Genomic DNA, 22,046 nt, shown 5'->3' on the forward strand with positions numbered 1-22,046 from the left:
GCTACACCTCTCTTCCATGGTCTTCTATAATTGCCTTTAATAGCTTGTTTCCATAGCAACTACAAAATAATCAACCTTTTAACTTCAACTCATGAGAACAGGAGATGGAGAATTCTAGCTGGCCCCAGGCTGTGAAACTTTTTTCTGGTGCTGACAATAAGGAGAATTCCAGGTGATGTGGAGTTAGAATAATGGCTATTATGTTAGACTAGACCACATGGGGGACATTACACCTAGGATCTGGCATACTTCAGTGATGATCATAAATGGGTGCATCCATTAGAAATTAATTTTGGTTTGATTTAAGATGGAAAGTATTTTTATCCTGCTATAAATCATTTGCAATGCTGGACTAACATCAACAGCTGTTAACAAAACAAGTCAAATAGTTGGTAAAAAGTTATAAAATGGTTTTACTTTTTGTTATGATTTTATAACCTGCAATTCCTTGAATCCTTATTTGTGTAATGGGAATGGGATATATAAAATGTTACCTGATTTGTAAAATTGATTTTAGGTCCATTACAGATGATTACCAGCATTGTTTGAGCCTTCTAATAGCATGCATCAGAGAATCTTTATATAGAAGCCAATTTCTTTTATTTGAATGAGAACATATCTTTAGAACAGTAGTTGCTTAACTGGAAAACTGCTATTGGAATATGTAGAAGGATCCAATGAAATGTGTAAATATTTTTAAAAATATTTTGGCCACTTGATATAAAAAAATGCACTGGATTTTTTCAAATATGCTTCTTCAGAACTGAATAGACAGCAGGTGGAATAACACAGAAATATTCAAATATTCAAGTACTATAACTAGTCATTGAGAGGTTGTTGATATACCAGATTCCTCCCAAATAAGGCAATGGGTGGTTGAATGTCTGTTCCAAGGGGCCCTTTTAAAAATGCATCCCATTAAGGAAAGTGTACATTAATTCTTTTCTGATTTACAAGGTATCATCGTCATTTAACTATTCAGTTACCTGGACATCATCTAAAGGAAGCAGCTAAACATGTTCTGATAATGAATGCTGTACTAGCATTTGTTTGTGTACTAGATTACTATGTTTTTTATCAACTTGATCCCCTATTCTCTCATATCCAAAAACTACCAAATCTCTTCCTGAGACCTGCATCAGAGAGACCAACAGGCAGCTTCAGGAATGGTGTCTCGAGGCAGGCTTCAGCTTCCTAGACAAGAACCAGCACATCACGAGAGACATGCTCGGGTGGGATGGGCTTCACCTTTCCCCCAAAGGTAAGTGTGTGTTCTCTTCTAGGTTGGCGGATCTCCTCTGGTGGGCTTTAAACTAGGCTCATCGGGGGAAGGGGAAGATGAGGACGGAGGAAGCCTTGGACCACTAAACCAAGTGACACCCACAAGAACAGCCCAGCCTAGACTGACGACAAATAGAACAAATACCCAGGTAAGCAACAGGAGCCCTGGCAGTACTGAGATTAGGGGGCCAGTGCGCACACAGTGTCTTCAGGAGGCCTCAAATGCCTCTACACAAATGCTCATAGTATGGGGAAAAAGCAGGAGGAACTTACCCTCCTGCTAGCTGACACCAAGCCAGATATAGTGAGGCTCACAGAAATGTGGTGGGATCCAATGCACGACTAGGCAGTGAATATCAAGGGCTATAGGCTGTACAGGAGGGACAGGACAGGGAGGAAAGGTGGGGGTGTGGCGCTCTACATCAAGGAGGAATACACATCCTCATCAAGTAGCACAAGGTCAGATGAGGAGCACACTGAAGTGCTCTGGGTTAGAATACAAGGAAGTCGAGGGGAAAAGGTCTTAACCAAGGGGAAGAGCTAAACCGGGAATTCTTAAGTCAGCTCACGGAGGTAGTTAGGTCAAAAGATGTGGTCATCATGGGTGACCTGAACTTTCCGGACATCTGCTGGGAAGAGCAGTCAGCCAGGTCTGACTGCTCACATAGGTTCCTAGGCAAAATACAGGACCTCCATCTAACTCAGGAGGTGCATAGCCCCGCCAGGGGAGATGCCATATTGGACCTGGTGCAGGCCACAGGCGACGACCTCATGAGGAGGCTGTGGGTGCACAACCACCTGGGCGACAGCGATCATCACCTGCTGGAATTCACCATCCAGTGCAAGGTGGCAAAAGCCTGCAGCAAGGCAGCAGCTCTGGGCTTCAGGAAGGCAGACTTCAATGAGGTAAAGAGAATAGTTGAGGAGGTACTGAGATCCCGGAGGGGAGGGGAGTTGGGTGTCCCAGAAGAGTGGTTGTTCCTTAAGGAGGCGAACCTCCAAACCCAAAGGGAGGTAATCCCAACAAGAATCAAAGCGGGCAAGAAGGCACAAAAGCCCCCATGGCTCACCAAAAGTATACGAAAACATCTCCTAGCTAAAAGGGAGGCATACAGCCAATAGAAGGAAGGGGCCATCACCAGGGAGGACTATACCTTAGTTACTCGGGGCTGTAGGGGGGCGGTCAGGAAGGCCAAGGCGGAGATGGAACTGGGACTAGCTACCTGGATCAAGGAACAAGAAGTCCTTTTTTAAATACATAGGAGGCAAAAAGAAGGTACCGGGTAACGTGGGGCCTCTGCAAGACATGCTAGGAAATCTGGTCATCGCACCAGATGATAAAGCTAACCTATTTAACAATTTCTTTGCCTTCATTTTCCTGAGCAGGGACCAGATCAGCCTGCCTGCTGGGACCCCCTCAGGCCCCAGGGGAGGTGCACCCAGGCCCAGGGTCAGTGAGGATCTAGTCAGGGAACTTCTGGAGGGACTGGACATATTTAAATCAGCTGGTCCTGACGATCTCCACCCCAGAGTGCTGAGGGAATTAGCAGAGGTCATTGCATGACGCCTGGCATAGCTTTACAAGCACCCATGGTGCTCTGGAATGGTGCCAGAGGTCTGGAAAAGGCCAATGTGGTCCCATTTTCAAAAAAGGGAGGAAGGAGGACCCAGGAAACTATAGGCCAGTTAGTCTTACCTCGATCCTGGGTGAGCTTTTTGAGAGAATTATCCTGGCGCATGTCCACGAGGGGCCAGCAGGGGAGGTTATGCTTAGGGGCAACCAACATGGGTTCATTAGAGGCAGATCCTGTCAGACCAACCTGGTGGCCTTCTATGACCAGGTCACAAAATCCTTAGACGCAGGGGTAGCAGTGGACATAGTCTTTCTGGACTTTAGGAAGTCATTTGACAGTGTCTCCCACCCCATTCTCATTAAAAAACTAGGAGACTGTGGCATCGACACCTACACAGTCAAATGGGTCACTAACTGGCTGGAGGGCCACACCCAGAGAATGGTGGTGGACGGGTCATTTTTGACCTGGAGGGATGTGGGCGGTGGGGTCCCCCTGGGTCGGTCCTTGGACCTGCACTGTTCAACATCTTCATCAGTGACTTGGACGAGGTGGTAAAAACCACCCTGTTCAAATTTGCTGACGACACTAAGATGTGGGAGGATGTGGGCATGCTAGAAGGGAGGAATAGGCTGCAATCAGATCTAGACAGGTTACAGGGGTGGGTGGATGAGAACAAGATGGGTTTCAACACTGAAAAGTGCAAGGTGCTGCATGTGGGAGGAAGAACCAGCAGGATACCTACAGGCTGGGGAACTCCCTTCTTGTCAGTGCAGAGGCAGAAAAGGAGCTTGAACTCATTATTGATGCAAAAATTAACATGGGCCGGCAGCATGGGGATGCGGTCAGGAAGGCCAACCACACCTTGTCATGTAACCACAGATGTATCTCAAGCAGGTCCAAGGAGATAATCCTCCCCCTCTACGTGGCACTGATCAGGCTGCAGTTGGAGTACTGTGTACAGTTCTGGACGCCGCACTTCAGGAGGGATGTGGACAACTTGGAGCGGGTCCAGAAGAGGGCCACTCACATGATCAGGGGCTGGCAGGGCAGGCCCTATGAGGAGAGGCTAAGGGACCTGAACCTGTTCAGCCTCCATAAGAGAAGGCTGAGGGGGGATCTAGTGGCCTGTTACAAACTAGTCAGAGGGGACCAGCAGGCATTGGAGGAGTCCCTGTTCCCCCGAGCCCTACCAGGTGTGACTAGAAATAATGGCCACAAGCTGGCAGAGGGTAGATTCAGACTAGACATCAGTAGGCACTACTTCACTGTCAGGGCGGCTAGGATCTGGAACCAACTTCCAAGAGAAGTGGTGCTGGCTCCTACCCTGGGGGTCTTTAAGAGGGGGTCGGACTTGATGATCTGCTCAGGTCCCTTCCAACCCTAACAACTATGAAACTATGAAAATCATTAACTGATTTGTTGCTGTCATATCATGCACACATTTGTTAACACAGACCTGAGCATTACCTTAGTCTCAGATAACATGAGTTCAAATCCTTTCTGATAAGTTACACTTCCAGGCTATCATTATGAAAGCACATATCCGTGTGGTAACCAGATGTGTCTGTTTTGTGCTCCTTGCAAGTGTCTATGAACAATTTACTTCAAACTCAAGGCCAAGTCTGAGAATGCTTTAGTTATTTAAAACAACCCTATTAGTGGTATAAGTGATAGTAGCCTTACTGGGTCATGACTAATGCTTAGTTAATGATAAGTACAGCAGGTGTATTATAGAACACCCAAATCCAAATTTTTATTGTAAAGAATGAATAGTTGTTGTTCAATAACTGGCCATATTGTAGTATTATAACTCATGAATAAATTGAAAAATTAACATTTGACACAGATGGCTTGTAGGACTGTGCAAAATTTCACTGGGTGTTTCATTTTGATGCTGTTTCAACTTGTTTCGAGCTCAGAATGAAACAAAACGCTTCAAAACAGCCTCAAAACAAAATGAGGACAGTCAAAATGTTTCAAATGTTTCAAAACATTTCGAGTTTTGAAGCTGAGCTTGCTTGCAGGGAAACAGAAAGTAAGGAGAGGGAGGGGGAAGAGGGGGGAAGGACTGCTGTCATATTGACTGTGCAGCTGGCCAGTGACTATGATCCTTCCCTGAGGTTCCTTTTAATCCCAGTGCTCTGGGAGAAAGACGGAAAAACAGCTGCACCTTAACACACACACACACACACACACAGTCACACAGTCACACGTCACAAGTTTTGCTTGAGGTGCAGTTTCCCTTAAACCCCTATGTCTATCTCCTTGAAACCTGGCAGGCTTCATGGCCTCAGCAGGGGTTACCCTCCCTACTGTTTTCATTCAAATAAGGCAAGAAATGACTGCTTTATAAGCAGTTTTGTGATTCCCCATTATAGCCTATGGGCAAAACATAGAACTGCGTTAAAACAGCAAAGCCAATTCAACAAAACAAAATGGAACAGTGGTTTTGAAATGAAACAAAACTTGAAACGAAACACTGTCCCATTGAAATGGCGAAATGGAAGTCAAAATGAAATGGTGCTGTTTTGCAGAGCCCTACTGGTTTGCATTTTTTCTAATGTTATTTGTCCATTCAATTCAGTCTTTTAAAGAAGCTGAAGGTGGATGAAGAGGCAAGTTGAATTAAATTTAGTTAAATGAAAACTTTCACAAACTCAAGCAAGGATTTCATCAAATTCTCTTCAATCCATTGCCATCCTTAGATACGATGAAATAAAAAACCAAATCTTTTTTTAATTCAAGCCCCTTGAATTAATATGAGAATGTATTACAACATTCAAGACAGAAAGTTATATCATGATTACAGAACAAAAGGCATATCAAAAGACTTAGATCCTACTTGAAATGGGAAAATGTATTTAAAATCTAGGTGCGGAAGGAGGTTAAAGGGACTGTTCCTGAGTGACAGCTACTGATACTCTTTAAAGTGTAGTCAGAGATTGCTTTAACATGCACAATCTTGTGGGAGCATTAATATTGCTCTGTCAACATGGAGCTGGAACATCCTATAAATCTCCATTCAAAGGCAAATTTGTAAACAATAAAATGCAGAAGCAGTAACATTTTAATTCATATTGAACATGCTCCTTTGACTGTTATTTACAACATAATGTTAAATGTTAAAACACTTCACAAAATCATCTTATGGGCTCTTATGATTTCAGGAATTGGGTGGAATTAAGTACTAGAAAACCATGTGTAAATAATATTAGGAGTTTGATATAGACTGACAACAGCCAAGTAGTTCCACTGGCTGATCCAACCCCTGTAGTCTTCATGAAGTCAAAATTCCCACTGAGATCCACTTGCATTTGGGCTGCTTAACGACGGGATTTTGGCCCTTTGGGTGCCTGTAGACATGTGAGGATGCTGCCCAGAGCTCTGTAATTACAGTGCACTGGGGAAGACTCAATTAATCAAGTCTTCTGGAGCATGCTAATTTTGAAGCACAGGACACTGAATACATGAGATGCTGAGAGCGCGTTAATTAGAGCGGCTCTCAGAGATTCTCTAATTAAAGCACCCCCACCCGCCACTCCTGGAGCATGTGTAAAGATGCCCTTTGAGGTGCAGATTTTCAAAGGCCCTAAGCAAGTTAATGCACAACTACCATTTTGAGGATTTTAACTAAATCCTGTAAACGGCCTGATTCAAAGCTTGATAAAGTCAGTTAAAAGGCACCTGCCAGGCTGTGTGTTAGCTTGGGCTAAAGCAAATCCAAAGACCAGCACTTATTCGAAAACATAATTTCCCTACTTCTTGTGAGTGTGAGCCTGGGGCTTTCCATGTCACAGATTTGTGTAATGACCTATTAAACAGTGGACACATTGGTCTGAGCTTTGTGATGCCTTAATGAGTCTGGACTCCAGCCTAATCACAATCTTCTCATCAATTTATGTAGTTATTAAGACCACATTCTAAATGTAAGCAAGTCTGGGGTGTCAATATGGGAGATTATAAATTTGATGGATTAGAATGATTATTGCATAGATGCATCTGTGTGACGGTTATGTTTCCTTTGCTAGGGTGCATGCATTCTACTGTGCTACATTAAACCATTGGTATATGTGGTCCACAAATTAACCATAATATTTCTGATATTTGAGAAGAAAGTAAATGAACACACAGAAAGTCTCTTGAATCTGACCATTTCTGTCATTTTCTTTGTGGAAATGAGACAACAATTTTCTAATGCAGGAGAGGCATTTATATTTAATTGCTTTGTCACAGCGCGGGCTAATGCCACCCACTGAACACTCAACATTTGATGTATTTTTCTTTACAAATGCTGTGGAAGTACTTTTAAGCTTCCTTCCATCTCTTTGGCCCCTCTGGCATATTTGCTAGGTCCAGGTCTCTGTGTTATCCCACCTGAAAGTGGATACATCCCTAGTGCTGTTTCCCAAGACGGTAGCTTAAGCACTTTTTTTCCTAGAGTTCTGGCCAGAATGGCATGCTGGGTTTTATCTCTTGGCCCTTTAAGCATATGTGAAAGTTTAAGTAAATTGGCTTTGATTTCTAAAAACATTCTCTCTCTAAACATCACCAGAGGTACACAGATCTTGGCAACAAATAAAAGAACCCTGCTTCAGTTTTCTTGTTACTCTGAGGTCTTTTGAAGAGCCCAGGATCCTTCCCCTGTCCCTTCTCTCCAGTACATGGCTGCTTCTATCTACCTGTGGAATATCTCTTTAGGCTCCCCAGGCAATGTGTTTCTAGTCTAAAATGGCTGGTGAGAGAATCCTCCTTTCATAATTTCCAATCTTGTTTGTCAGGTGTCTAGTTTCATAGATTTCATAGACATTAGGGCTGGATGGGACCTCAGAAGATCATCAAATCTAGCCCCCTGTCCCGGGGCAGGAAGTCAGCTGGGGTCATAGGATCCCAGCAAGATAAACATCCAAATGTCTCTTGAAGGTGTTCAAAGTAGATGCTTGAACCACCTCCGGTGGCAGTCTATTCCAGACCTTGGGGGCTCAGACAGTAAAGAAGTTCTTCCTTATGTCCAGCCTGAAATGGTTGTCTGGTTACCAGCCTACTTGGGTAGTAGCCTTTTGAATAGAAGACCAGCATGCAACACCCTTTTCTTATTATCTGTATCTCAACACCTTTTGGACTTTCAGACCAAAATATGATATACACATAGAGTCCACAATAGAATTAATAAGTTATAGGTAGACAGATTCTTCAAACTGTCATATTTCTTCTTATTATTATTATTTATGGGTACATCTCAGGAAAAAAAGACAATCTTGAATGTAGGTTTAGTTTGGAAAAGCAACATTGATTTTTTTTATTCAGAAATGCTGAACAAACTTTGTATCCTAAATTCTGACTATTTTCCATGTTTTCTATCCTGTACACTAGAGCTGTTCTGCTGGCAGCACACAAGCTGTATGTGGGGCACAAGGAGTTTGTTTAACCCTGTACCCCCCTTCCTGCCACAAATTTTTGAGAGATTAGTTTCCATTGTTAACTCAAGTTCGTGACAGGAGAGTAGCAGTATCAGCAGTAGCATTCACCTCAGTGGTTTTAGAGCAGCACCAATCCAACAGCTCTAGCGGCTGCACTGACAGCCACCAGAGGTGGGAAATCTTTATTACAGATTCACCTCCAAACCAAGTTGCTTTGGGGGTTCACTGTGTGGCAGGCATGGAGATCCTCCCAAATTAGATTGCAGGGTGACAATGTGTAGCTGAAAACAATAGCTACTGTAACTACTAATGGTAAGGTGGGATAGTTTGCTTCTCTCACACCAAGAGGGACCCAGTTGCTAGAACAGGTAGAGTGGCAATGATGGGTGAATCAGTAGCCATTCCCATTCAGAGAAGGTCCTGTTTGCTCATTGTACGGATTGAAGTAATGACTAAAAAGCATTTGTCTGGAAAGGAGAATGATGCAAGGATGGGGAGGCACTCCTTCAGTCATGTCCCACTGGGTGGAAAGATAAAGCCCATCTGGATAATATTCTTTCTCACCAAAAACTAAGAGGACATGGGGAAAGTACAAAAGGATGCACAAGAGATGGGTGCAGAGAATACCTAGGAAAGAGGGACATTTTCTCGACCCAGCTTCTAACCTGGTAAAGAGATTAGATGCTCCTGAACTTCAGGACTCCATGTAGGGGTTAGCTGGGACAAGCTGAGAAAGTCTGTGAGCTAGAAGGACCCTAGCTAAGAGAAGTCATCTGCAGGGAAGTCATTGCGAATAAGGGATTACTCTGGAACTGTTTCTATGCAGAGAAGCTGGGTGAGAGCTTTGTATTTTTTACCTTTTATTTTTACCTCTCTCTCAAACTATAGTTGCTTTTGCTTGCATGTTTTCTTTTTTCTGTAATACTGTTTCCTATTTTGCTATACTGACAGTGGCAAGCATGATCCCAAAGTGATTCAGGTACTCCTTTTCCTTGGAAAGGAAGTGGGGGGGGTGTTGTTTGTTTGTTTGTTTGTTTCTTTTTTTGCAAACCCAGGGTGTAATGCTAAAGAGTGGCAGAGCTTCCTCCTTTGGAGCTGCAAACATCTGGATTAGGGTAGGGAAGGCTAAGATTGGCTAAGGGTGAGAAGTCACCCCAGGAGCAATATATGGTCTATCCTGTAAGACACGCATAAGAATGGAAGGGAAAAGCTTGGGCTCCAGGGTCTCCCCAACATCTTATCAGCACAGTGTTTGTCTCATTTGCCTTGCAAGACACCCTGCAGTCCAGCTCTGGCTCATAGGGCCAAAGTTGGACAGCTCTGCTGTGCACTGACAGGTTCTGATTGGGTTCTCAAATGGAACTGCCAAGGCAGTACAGGAAATTCCATTTCCTCAAGTATTTTTGCTCTCATCAAAAGCAGAAGCCTCTTAAAACTAGTTTTGGGTGATATATTTTCTTTTCAATTAAAGTTTTCAAGATTTCCTATATTTTTCTAATTCATATTACAATATAACCCAAAATCTTTTGAAGCCTATGTACACAAACTGTCTCCTTCCAGTAACCAGTAACCTGATGTAGAGAAAACTCACCTAACAATAGGGAGATCCAAGTAAAGTCCCAGTGCCGGATCAGGCAGAGCAACAACATGAAGCTATTGTACAGACTATTCTTGAATATCCCTGTCTGGTTTTCCCCAGAAAGTCTATTCTGGAAAAGAGAAATCTTTCTTTATTAAAGTTTTGTCAAACTGAATCTTTTGGTTTTGAACCATTTGCACATTTCTTTAAAAAACATTTGACCAGAAAAGCAAATAGCAATATTTAGGGGTATCTGATAGGGCTGTGCAAAGCTTTGGGTGCTGATTCGATTCAGAGGAGATTCGGCCCGATTTGACAGCTGAATCTCCGAATCCAAATCAAATCAAATCAGAAGACCAATAAAAAGGTCTGATTTGATTTAAAAGCTCTCTGAATCAATTTGCAAAAGATTCGGAGAGCTTCAGAGATTCGGGCAGTCCCCGCTTACTGCCGCAGGGAGCTGGACCCAGACTCTGCGTTGGTAAGTAGCAGACGGGAGGCAGGGGTTGGAGGAGGGGACCGTGTTAGTCCCCATCCCCTGCCTGCTCCCCTAGCCCCCCTGAGTGCCCTCTGCCCCCCCCCCCATGGCTGCCCTGCCCGGCCCCAGCTCCCAGCTCTTTTGGAAAGAAAAAAAAAGCTCCCACTCATTGGCTGTTGCCAGATGGGAGGGGCAATCCCCACTTCCTCCCCACTGCACCGCACTGTGTGGGGGGCTCTGTCATGAGCCCCCATCCCCCGCCTGCTCTCCCAGCCCCACCCCATGGCTGCCCCACTCGGCCCTAGCTCCTGGTTCTTTAAAAAAAAAGCCCCCACTTGCTGGCTCCTGCAGTGGTCTTGGGGCTTCTGGGGGCTCATGGCAGAGCCCCTCATGCAGCACAGGGCATTGGGAGGCAGCAGGGATTGCCCCCCCCCCACCTGCCAGGAGCCAGTCAGTCAGGGTTGGGAGAGCGGGCAGGGGATGGGGCCTGTCCAATTTGGAGATTTGGCTGATTCAGCAGCGGCCAAATCTCTGAATCAGATTCAGCAAAATTGATTTGGGACAGTGATTCAAATCATCGAATCAAATCACTTTCCCCTGAATTGGCCAAATCCTAAGCGAATACTAGCTGCTTCGCACAGGCCTAGTATCTAATTTCTGGTTTGAAGTGGCAGCTGGATTTGAGAAAGGAGAATTTGGGAAAGATACTTCTCACATACCTGGCTGCCCAAAGATTAGGTGTAGAATATTTTGGGGGTTGTTTTTTTTTTAGGGGGGGGTGGAGTTTCTGAAGTGCTGACTATTCTATTAAGCACTTTTGGAAATAGGATACCTAGTAATCTAACCTGTTGCAGCTAATTTTACCTTCCTGCTTCCTTTGAGAAGACTTGTTATAACTTCCATTACGTTACACTTACAAGTGAAAAGATAACTTTTGTTATTACTGTGGAGTATATTGCCTTAACAATACAATAAATAGACTTTTTTGTCCCTGGTTCACCTCTCAAGATTCCATATTTAAAGAAAAGGTAATTCCCAGTTAATCTAACTCTCTGTATTGCTATTGAATGCTAAATCTCTTTTTAAATACTTCTTACTATTATGTGCCAAAATATAAATGCTGAAAATGTATCCTTCACATGCTAATGTAAAGTTGCAAACCAACATTGAAGGAAAGATGATATTCTTCTGAGCAAATCAATGTTTGACTCATTTCCCTCCTCACAGGGGCCTTTCCCTGAAATCACCCTGATTATTAAAACTGATAGACAAGTGTGGCAGGGCACTGTTGGTACCTGCCACTTTAAGGGCTGAGCCAAGCAGCCAGCAGGTGATTGATTGCAGCAGCCATTTTAGATCCCTGTCTGCCCATATAAACAGAGCAGTTTGCTGCTGGCAGACCAGGCAGTAACATTGCCTGGCTGCTAGGCCAAATACAACATCCTGGAGGTAAGGGCAGGAGCTGTAGGGGATGGTTTGGAGGCTCCTGGTCCTGGGTATGATGTAAAACTACACCCTACTGGGTGTGGGTGGCCTGGTGGGGCTCTCAGAGGTGCCGGAGCCCCCAGGAAATGCCAGGCCAGTTATCACCCTGGTGAAGGGCAGGTAGGGGCACCTTAACCCCAGCCCTCACCTTCAGGTGGGTCATTTATCATCAGAGCAGGGTAGGCCAGGTAAGCTTTGGGAAGCACCTGAGCCTGCTGGAGGAGTGACCCCACAGGGCCAGACATGCATCCAGAAGCACCGGAGCCAGGAATGAGGGACTCTGATCCCTTAATGCAGGCAGGAGGCATAAACCCAACTGAGGGACTTGACTGGTCAATGCTGGGGCCAGGACCAGAAGGGGTCAAAAGGGCCAGGGGCCCACCACAAGGGACACCCATAATAAGCAAAGAAGCTTGGGGTCCCAACTGGCCTGAGATGAGGCCAGAGCTTATACGGAAGCTGAAGGTCCCATGATTGGGGCCACAGCTAATGGGCAAAGAGGACGGTTGAGCCAACTGCCTGAGATGTCATCTGTGAGGCTTAGGCTGCAGTGTAGGGGTTGAACAGAGCTGTGGATAGCCCTCCTCAATATCAGGGGTGTAAAATTGGCAGCCTCCTGCCTCAATTAACAACCTAATTAATTACAACAAGGCATGGCAGGAGAGACAGGTGGGCAGCGTGCCCAGAGGCAGGTGGGAAACTAGCTCTGTGGCTAGTCAGGAAGCCCCACTTTGCCACAACAAGTAAACAGCTCGTTAACCCACGAAGAATGGGAGTGTGGGGAACAAGTATGTGGGCTGGTGAGTTGGGGGGGGGGGTTAATGCCACAGTGCAGCAACATCTTCCTCCTGCCTGCCCTTCCATGGGATCTCAAAGGGGTCAGGGATAGGGGCCAGGACCTGCTTTGCACTCTTAGCTTCTGCTGGGTATTAAACCCAGAAGTTCCTGGCTAGAAGGTCTTGCCCTTCCACTCAGGATTAGACTGATCACCACATTTGGAGTCAGGAAGGAATTTTACCCCATGGTCAGATTGGTATGGACTGGAGGGGTTGTTGCCTTCTTCTGTAGCAAGGGCCTAGCCCTTTTCCTGGACCTCTTGAGCATATATTAACACCCTTCACAACAGTAGGACACTGGCCACTGTGGTCCCCCTGCTTTACTTGTGTCAGGTTAGGGTTCTGTCTTGTGTTGTGTCAAGGCTGACTGTGTAGTTTTGCTAAGATGTTAGACAAGGATTTGTCTGGGATGGATTTGATAGGGCTGATCCTGCCTCAGGCAGGGAGTTGGACTAGATGACCTGCAGAGGTCCCTTCCAGCCCAATTTTTCTAGGATTTTATAATGTAGTTGCAAGTGGAGAGATTGATATGAGAGAGGAGATTGCAGCAGCACAAATCTTTATTTTTACAAAATGCATCATTCTTATTAAATGATGCAATAATTTTTTTTTTTTCAAAAATCTTCTTGGTCTAATAAAAGATATCACCTCTACCATGAGCCCTGATTGCTCATTCTTGTTAATGACTCTTGACTGTACCCTGATAATTAAGTTTTCATCTTGGTTGTCTTTTTAACACAGAATAATATAGCAAATAATATTTTATTGAAATCACAATGCTAACGGAATGCAAAATTATACTAGTGCAAACTTTTAGATAATTCTGGTACAAGATTGTATTTATTTTAGTATTGTGTTCAGCATAATTTCGTAGCATGTGTCTGCATTAACTTTCTCTAACTTAAACATAAATCTGTGGCATTAAAATATATATTAACTGTATGGAGGATGCATTATAAAACTTATACAGTTTTTGCTAATACTTTATATTTACAAATAGGTTACAGTCTTGAATAAATCTAATCTTGGAGTTTGTCTAAAAGGTAAAACCTTGGGCTAAAAAAACCCGAAGAAAATTAAATGATTTTAAAAACATTCACGATAAATAGAAAAGGTACAAAATAGATATTTGTTAGACATGTAGGCAAATATTTTATCACCACTGTACTTTAGACAGCTTCTCACTTTAGATATAATCTGGAAGAGAGACATCAAGGTAAAAATCAGGCTAAGCAGGTGCTTATTCAGAGGATAAAAGATGTCATGAAAATCAATCTCCCACAGAGCTGGAAGAGAAGGATTTACAACCATTGAATCCTGTCATAATGATGCATGGCAGAAAGACACAGCCCCCCTACCTAGAAAATAGAACAGAAACTTGCCACCACCAAGAGCACTATGAATGAGGCAGTGACAGGAAATTTCTTAAAATATGAAACTAAACTAAGATCTTGAAGCGCCAACTTATGAAACTGACATCATATAAAAGTTAAAGAAGGATTATCTTTTGGCAAAGGCACTGGACTTAAAATCAGTGGAGTTGCATTTCATTTCTAGCTCTTTATCTGTAAACTTGGTCAAGTCAGGGTGAGTTCCAGAGGAGCTTCCAATTCAGGTGTCATAACCCCTAACAATTAGGTATCTGGTTCCAAACAGGGTGATTCAAGGTAACCTATTAGTTCACCTAATTGTATATCCTGTACAATCAGTGTGGGAGAGTTAGGTGTCCTAAAAGAGTGATCCTCAAAAACTGGTGTGCTAAGCAGAGAGATTCCTAGACCTAGCAAATAGGAAATGCTATAGGGTGTGCCTGAAGGTGTGTTTCCATCTGGAACTTAGGTGCATAACTCCAAACCGAACATTAGGTTCCACATATTCAGACCCCAGAATCCTCTCCTGAGGATATGTGCCCAACTGAATAGAGATCACTCTGTTTAAGAGAGTGGTGGTGGTATCTGTTTCCACCTTTCTTACATTATCCTGGAAGCTAAAACATTCATTCAAAAGTCTAGGCCATCCACAGCCTCAGAACACCTAGTTCCTCAGAAGTTGCCATCACCAGCAGGCTGTTGAGCAATTTAGGGGGAAGGGAGGAAGAGAGAAAGAATAACCCAAAGTTCCTGTTGAACCTAGGCCACTTGCAACCAAGGTCAGACAGTGAGAAAAGAAGAGGAACTGTGACTATAACCTGAGAGATATCAACCTGCTCCAAAGCTATTTATGCATTTTACTTTAGCCAAACACTGAATTATTAAAAATTGACAGACACTGAACATAGGATTACAGCCTACCTCCCCAGCTGAGTATCCTATCCATTAGACTACAGGACCCGCTTTCCTCTTGTTTACCTTCTCTCTGGCCTTCACTGTGCACAGTGGCCAGGCTACAATGGGATTGGATAGTGGCCCAGCCAGCCAACCTCATCATCTATAATTAGAGCATTTTGGGAAGTGGGAGGTTTGGGTCTGAATTTCCACTGGCCCATTTTTAGTGAAAATAAGCACAGCCATGCTGTGTTCTGGACCCGTTGTTGTTAGTGTCCATCAGGTGTGTTCTAATCTAGTACTTCTTCTCAACCTTTGTTGTACCAGGACCCATTTGTAAATATTGATCACCAGTCTAGAACCAGTGCCCCTCACTCTCAATCCACTTCCCTGCAACCCCAGGCCCCAGCCCCCCAGTGTGTGTTGGGATGTGGGGCATGGAAGGCCCCAAAAAGCCCCTTTCAGGCTGGAACTCTGCCAGCTTGCAAGAGAAGAGTCACAGTTTCCCATGTTTTTCTTATTTAAAGGAGAGTCCATTTTTAACGTTTGTTCACAACCCTTTCATATATTCTTGCAACACAATTTTGGGTCATAAACCATGGGTTGAGAAACACTGTTCTAATCCTTTTCAGAGACAGCAGGTGAAGTTTAGGCACTGCTCTGTCTCATATCTGAATTGTACCAAACCTTACATGGCAGGTAGGTACCTCACTGCTCAGACCAGGACATTTCTGCCCATGCGTGAAAGCATTAATTTAGGTACTTAGGTAATTTTGAAGTCTAAAATATCTGTACCATGTGTCTATTGGCTTTTCTGGCTGCTGGAATGGGGGTTTTCTGGATCCCATTTTCTGGCCTTGTTCTATCCAGATACCATTTTTTGATTCCCAAGAGATCTTTCTGTATCTTGTCCATAATGCCAATGCCCACTGTTTTCTTTAATAGACTTAGGGACAATTTTTTAACTTTTCTGCTTATTATTTCTCTATGTAATAGGGTAATAGCAGTTTTCAAGACTCCTGTGAGAGAGGAAGGAGAAATTCATTAATGTTGTGTAGTGTTGGGATGTTACAGTGAAGAAAGCTGCATACCTATACAGTGACAGAAAGGAAAAGAAGAATAAAATTATAGTGATGCTGCTTTAAAAAAAAAAAGTGGACAGAGGGTACCAGGATTAAAGACTGAGAAGCATTCTCAAAAGAAATGATGATCTTCTGATTCCATAGTTTTAATACTAGAAGTATTTAGTGCTTATTTTAGCTGAATCTATTGGTAATCACAATGTTGAACATCACTAGTATTTTCTATACTCGAATAATATAGTACACAAAATGCAATAATTTACTGATACAGCTCCCATTTCACCTACATGTTTTTAAGAGAACATTTTATATCTTTGTTTTAATTCTATTGTTTCATTGTCACAATTGTGCCCACTGACACATAAAATGTGCTATGGAAATCAGTGAATGCCTACAATTTATAAGGTACATTTTTTTTAAACTGCTACCAAGAAAAGTACAAACTGACTTCCACTATCAACCATTTAAAATCAATTTGAAGGCATTTGGAAAGCATTTTAAAGAGCAACTAGGCATCAATAAAATTTAATTAATTGGGTCTATGGATGCACATGTAAATTGAGTGTTAATTGTGCTAGCAATGCTTTTCCATTAAAAATTAAACTCATGATTAGTAACTGAGAAAAAACAAGCCAATATTGTTCCATAAATGAATCTCATTTTCTTTAATTTGTGCCCATAATTTAGATAATGAAATCATAATTCTCCATTCGATTTGTTAAATGTGAGCATCAGCACAGCACAGAAAAAGATAGATGAAGTGCCCATCACTTTAAGATTTTATAGGCATGGCACTGACAATTGTTGATGCAAGTCATCTTACATCTTGAAGTGTCTTGTCCCTATCATTTGACTAAGTATAGAATGTTCTCCCTTAATTAATATCAGGTAAAGAACACTCGGCATCCTAAAGAGAGAGAATGAGGCTGTCAGCATCCACTTTTGTAAGATTGACAGCTTTGTATAAGGATAAAACTGTGAATTAGGAGACTTAGATACAATTATTAACTAAAGGTAGTTTTGTGTATAAGGGTGGGTATCTATAACAGGCAGTATAATTCAGTAGTTAGGGCACTAGTGTAGGATATGGGAGTTTTGTCATGTACTGTAAGATCTGTGGCAAGTCAGTTAGTAACCAAGGTGCTTGAAACTCCTGTTTCTGCAGTGCCACCTCATTCTTGGCAACTTGGTACCTAACTCACGTTTAAATCTAATCAAGATCTAAAAATCAAGTACTCCTTGGCCTAAGTCTTTTGAAGGGTTTGATACAGAGGGGGTTAGCAGAGTATGCCTAGTATACTCCCTGCTGAGAGCAGTGGCAGCTTCTACTCTCTAGAAGAGAGGAGGAGGCAAAGTTTATATTGCTGAGCACTTTTATGCACTAATATTGCTGGCCTGTGATGACCTGGATTCTGGTCTTTATTTATGCTTATGTAGATTACATGAAACAGTCATTTGGAAAAATACAGAAAAAATTCTAGTAAAAGGGACTGGAACTGCCCATCCCTAGTGGTTAATCTCTCAGGATCTCTGTTGTGTTTCTTTGGCCCAATAAGCGTGTGTTTTCAGGTCCAGTGAGTTCCAACTGTGCCCACAACCAGACCAGGCTCCAGCCTGGTGATTTCAGTACAGAAGGAAGACATAGGATTGAAACCCCACAGGCGGAGGAAGAAACTGAGCCTGAGTCTTCCACTGTCTGAGTGAGGGCTCTACCAACTAGGCTGTTGTATGAAAGGGAAGTAGCTGCTGCAGCGGCATTTTAAAAGATAAGAATAAACACAGCGTAGTCCTCTGAAATTAGATGGATAGATAAATAAGTCCAAATGAGTAAAAGCACTTCACTGTAGACCCAAGAAAGGCATCTGGAAGGTGGGATATATTACTAAGCATTTTCCAAGTGGCTTTTTTTTAAGCAACTGCCTGCTAAATATGCTGGCTATTTTGGATCCTTTGCTAAAATACTTCCCAACCTCTCAGGAGTGTTGTGGGGATAAATCCATTAAATATTTTTAGGTGCTACTATCTATAATGTTGAAGTAATCATCTGACAGAGAGCAACTGCATATGCCACTCTTATTTGGTTCCATGTCTTCAAACCAAAAATAACATAGGTGGGCTGTGGATAGAGCTGTATCCAGTCCTGAGCTGTCAGGACAAGTCAGTATGTCTGGTTTTGTGTTTCCATTATGCCTAGTTTCATATTCCTTGCTTCAATTAATTATTTTCTATTAATGTATTCATCCTGAATCTTGATTATTCTGTTTGATCTAGGAAAAAGAAGATACTGTTCTAAGGGATTCGTCTCCAAATTTCCAGTCTATTATACTTAACATCAGGCAACATGTGACTAAAATGAGAGCAAATAGCAGCATCCACAAATTTGCTATACAGATGGCTGATTCTACATTCATTTTACAGTTGGTGAGAGAACCAACCGGCTATTCTGGCTAGAGGCATGGGAGCAGGGAATAGGGCCAGGCTGGCTGTGACAAGATAGAGTTATTTATGGTTAGAAGAGCAAAAGAGAGAGACTAGTCAGTAGCTTCCTAGCTGAGCTTTGAACCTTCCTAATTTCCCATTGACTTTATCATTGCCTGTGTTTAGCTACCTGGTTTCTCCATGACTTCTTTTTAGGCACTTCGTATAAAGTAGAACAAACAAATCATTTCAAGCCAGGGGCAGATCTGGGGAGGGAGGGACGGACGGGGTGCAGTGGCATGGCTGCACCCGCCTTTCCAATTGGATCCAGCCTGGGAATCTCTGACGAGTCCCTCCATCCCCTCCATGCTCAGAAGCACATCCCCTTCCCAGCCATCCCCTGCCTGCATCTGCTGCTGCTACTTTCACCTTGGTCTCAGGGTGAGGGAAGCTTTAAAGCTAGTCCTCTTGGGTTGTGCGGAGGTGGGCTTAGCTAGGAACAATGACAGCAGAAGCAGCCACAGGCAGCGAAGCTCCCCCTTCCTACACCTACTCCCAGGAAATAGGGCAGGGAGAGGGAACCCACCCACCCATCTCAGCTGCTACTGCTGTCACTATTCCCAGCCCCCATGCAGCCCAGCTGGAGCAAGCAGGAGTGGTTTCAAAGCTTCCCCATCCCTGGGAGAGCAGAGAGAGCTATAAAAGTGGACAGAGAAGGGGAGGGGAAGTGTACTTTGGGGCCTTTAAAACAGTCCCCAGAGGTTGCCATGGCAGGGTGCATCTCTAGTGGTTGAGAACTCATGGTAGGGGTGATATCTTTTATTAAACCAACTAAATTTTTTGCAAAAAAACATTCTTTAATTGCAAGCTTTCAGACACATCACCCTTCTTCAGGCATAGGAGAAAAGATTGTAACAGTTCTCCTAGGTAGAAATGAAAGTTCATATTTCACAGGAGGATTGAAGGTGTGGTAAAATCTTCTGTTTGGCACAGTTCATTTTATGCAGGTTAGGCTCAGAGAAAAGTTAGAATAGTCTGTTGACCTCGAAGTTGCAGGGTGGCAAGCAAGATGTAGTCATATTTCACAGAAGAGTAAAAGGATGGAATGTTCTTCTTCTTCTGCAGTGAGGCATCTCAGCTCTGTGGTGATGCAATTTACAGTAAAAGCTCTGTTATCTGGCATCCCCCAAGAATGGGGGATGCCGGATAACAAAATATGCCAGTTAATTGAGCAGCCCAAACAGGCGTCCTTGCCTATTTGGGCCACCGCTTCTCCCGCCACATCTGGAGTGTTGCTGCCCCTCCCACGGCATCACCGCCCCTCCCACAGCATTGCTGACCCTCCTGCAGGACAGGGAGGCAGGCCCCGTGCAACCTGTCATGCCCCCAGGCCGTAGGGGCTTAGCAGCACAGGGTGCTTTGCCCTGGGCTGCGGGGGCTCGGAGAAACTGGAAGTGCCACAGTGGGCACTTCTGGTTTCACTTTACCTTACAAGCCGGCATGCCGGTTAATAGAGCTTGTACACTTGTTAGCGGAGCTTTTTCTGTACCTTAAACAAAGGCAGGAGCAGGATCTCAGGTTTCAGGTGGTAAAACTTGCTTCCTCCTTATAAAATTATGAAGATTTCATTTCTCTAGTCGTGGTTAGAAGAGGCTGGCAGTGGGGGTGGCTGCTCCTAAACCCCCCTTTGCCAAATCCTGAATCTGCCTCTGTTTCATAGGGATTTTTAAGGAGCATCCCAGATTTTCTTCAGTGGAAATTCTTCTCCTTCCTTTTATTAACATCACATATCAGTCTGAAAACAGCTGTGTCCTGTGAACTCCATAGCAAACCAGGAAATGCCAATTCAAATACTCAGCTTGAATAGTTATGAACACATTTTCAAAAGCAAAAGCTTAAGGTCCATCACCAGAACTGATGTGCTCACTTGTGATCAGAAATTAATAATGTGCATGCCAATGAAAAGTTATGTATTTGGCCCTGGAGTTAGCAAAGAATGTAAGCACATGCTTAAATCCTGGTGACCTTAAATTGAAGTTAAAAGATGACAGTATGCTGAAGTGCATATTAATTGGAGTTTGAGTTACCTGATTTCCAGCATAAGTTAGGTTTGTTTTCTGAGGGGTGTTCATGTAAATAACATGTAATATTCCTTTCAAAAATCTCCCCTTTACATTTTTTTTCTTTTACCATCCATGTAATAAGATGGCTTGTTCAGCCTCTGAAGACCTTCATACTTCTAAGTTTTCATGTCTAGTAATTTTGTTTAATTAGTTTATGCTATCTTTAGTTTACTGAGGTAGTGACTCATATGGAAAATAGAATTTGCTATATAAATATACTGAAACAACAATATTGAGCACTGTATGAAAGCACTAGCTCTAGTTTCTAAGCATAAAATTTGCTTTATGTTTTACCAGCTTAGGTAATTGTTTTTCCTAATTGATATATTTGGACATGCACCCTAGTGAAATGTCCATACCAAAGCCAAGGAAACATGAGTGCACAAATTAAGCGGAGGAAGTGGTTAAATCATTATAGTTTTGAACTTATACTTATCCATATATTTTATTTATTACAGCTATAACAATGTCCTTCTCTGAAGCATATATGGAACTATAAATTCTTTGGTCTAATTGATTTTATACTTTCAAACATGACCAGTGCTTAAATAAATCATAATTATTATATATTTCATGCAGACATCCTCCACATTAGGAAATTTCTGTATCTAAGTATAAGAATTGTAAGTTCCTTTCAAACTTGTTTCTAAAGAGAACTTCAAGATAGCAAAGGAAGTTTGAGACATTAGCACAAAAGAGAGTAGAAGAATGAGGTAAATTGCTAGTACGCCTGCCAGGTCAGCCTGCATTGCTTTATTTGTTTGATACCAAAGTCCCTGATGCAGTGGATTTTCTATATACATAAGCAGGTATATAGGGCTAGATTGTGGCCTTGTTGAATAGGAAAGTAAGGGACCTTTCAGTCCTTGTATTCTGCCTGCTTGAAGTTTGCGTTTGTCCTGTGTAACAGGCTGCCCATGTCTAGTACTCCATGCCGTAAGTGACTGGAAAGAAAATTGTGAGATCTTAGAACTTTGGCTCTAACAGATGCAAGTGGAGAAGTAATTCCCTTCTTTAAGGGAGTGAAAACTTCTTCCTGGGACAAGAGATGTGCAGAGAAAAGGCTATAATTGAAGGACAAATGTTTCCACGATATTGATAAAACCTATGGCTTACTCTAACCCTTGGCTTTATCAATGTTAGAGAATCATTTGCTGCCTCATGAGTCACGAATCTTCAGTGACATCTGACTCCTCATATCCAGCATGTACCAAACCCAAATTCTTTTTGTAAACAGAAATAAAACATTTAGGGTCAAACTTTCAAATGGGCCTCCAACTCGCCTGGGTTCTGTACGAACAGCTTTCCTATTGCAGGCATTTGAAATGATGCGAATGTCTGTGTTGGGTCATGTGTCTGTTCTCTTCTTGAAAATGCTGTTTTCATACACTAATTGTATTTTTATGATTGCAAATGTTTCTGCCTGTAAAACTGTGAGTACAAATTCATTTTTGCCAATGTTGTCTTTACCATTAAGTCAGTATTCACCAGCAAAGATTGAGAATCAAC

The sequence above is a fragment of the Alligator mississippiensis genome, chromosome 10, assembly GCF_030867095.1.
Source record: "Alligator mississippiensis isolate rAllMis1 chromosome 10, rAllMis1, whole genome shotgun sequence".
Lineage (NCBI taxonomy): Eukaryota > Metazoa > Chordata > Crocodylia > Alligatoridae > Alligator > Alligator mississippiensis.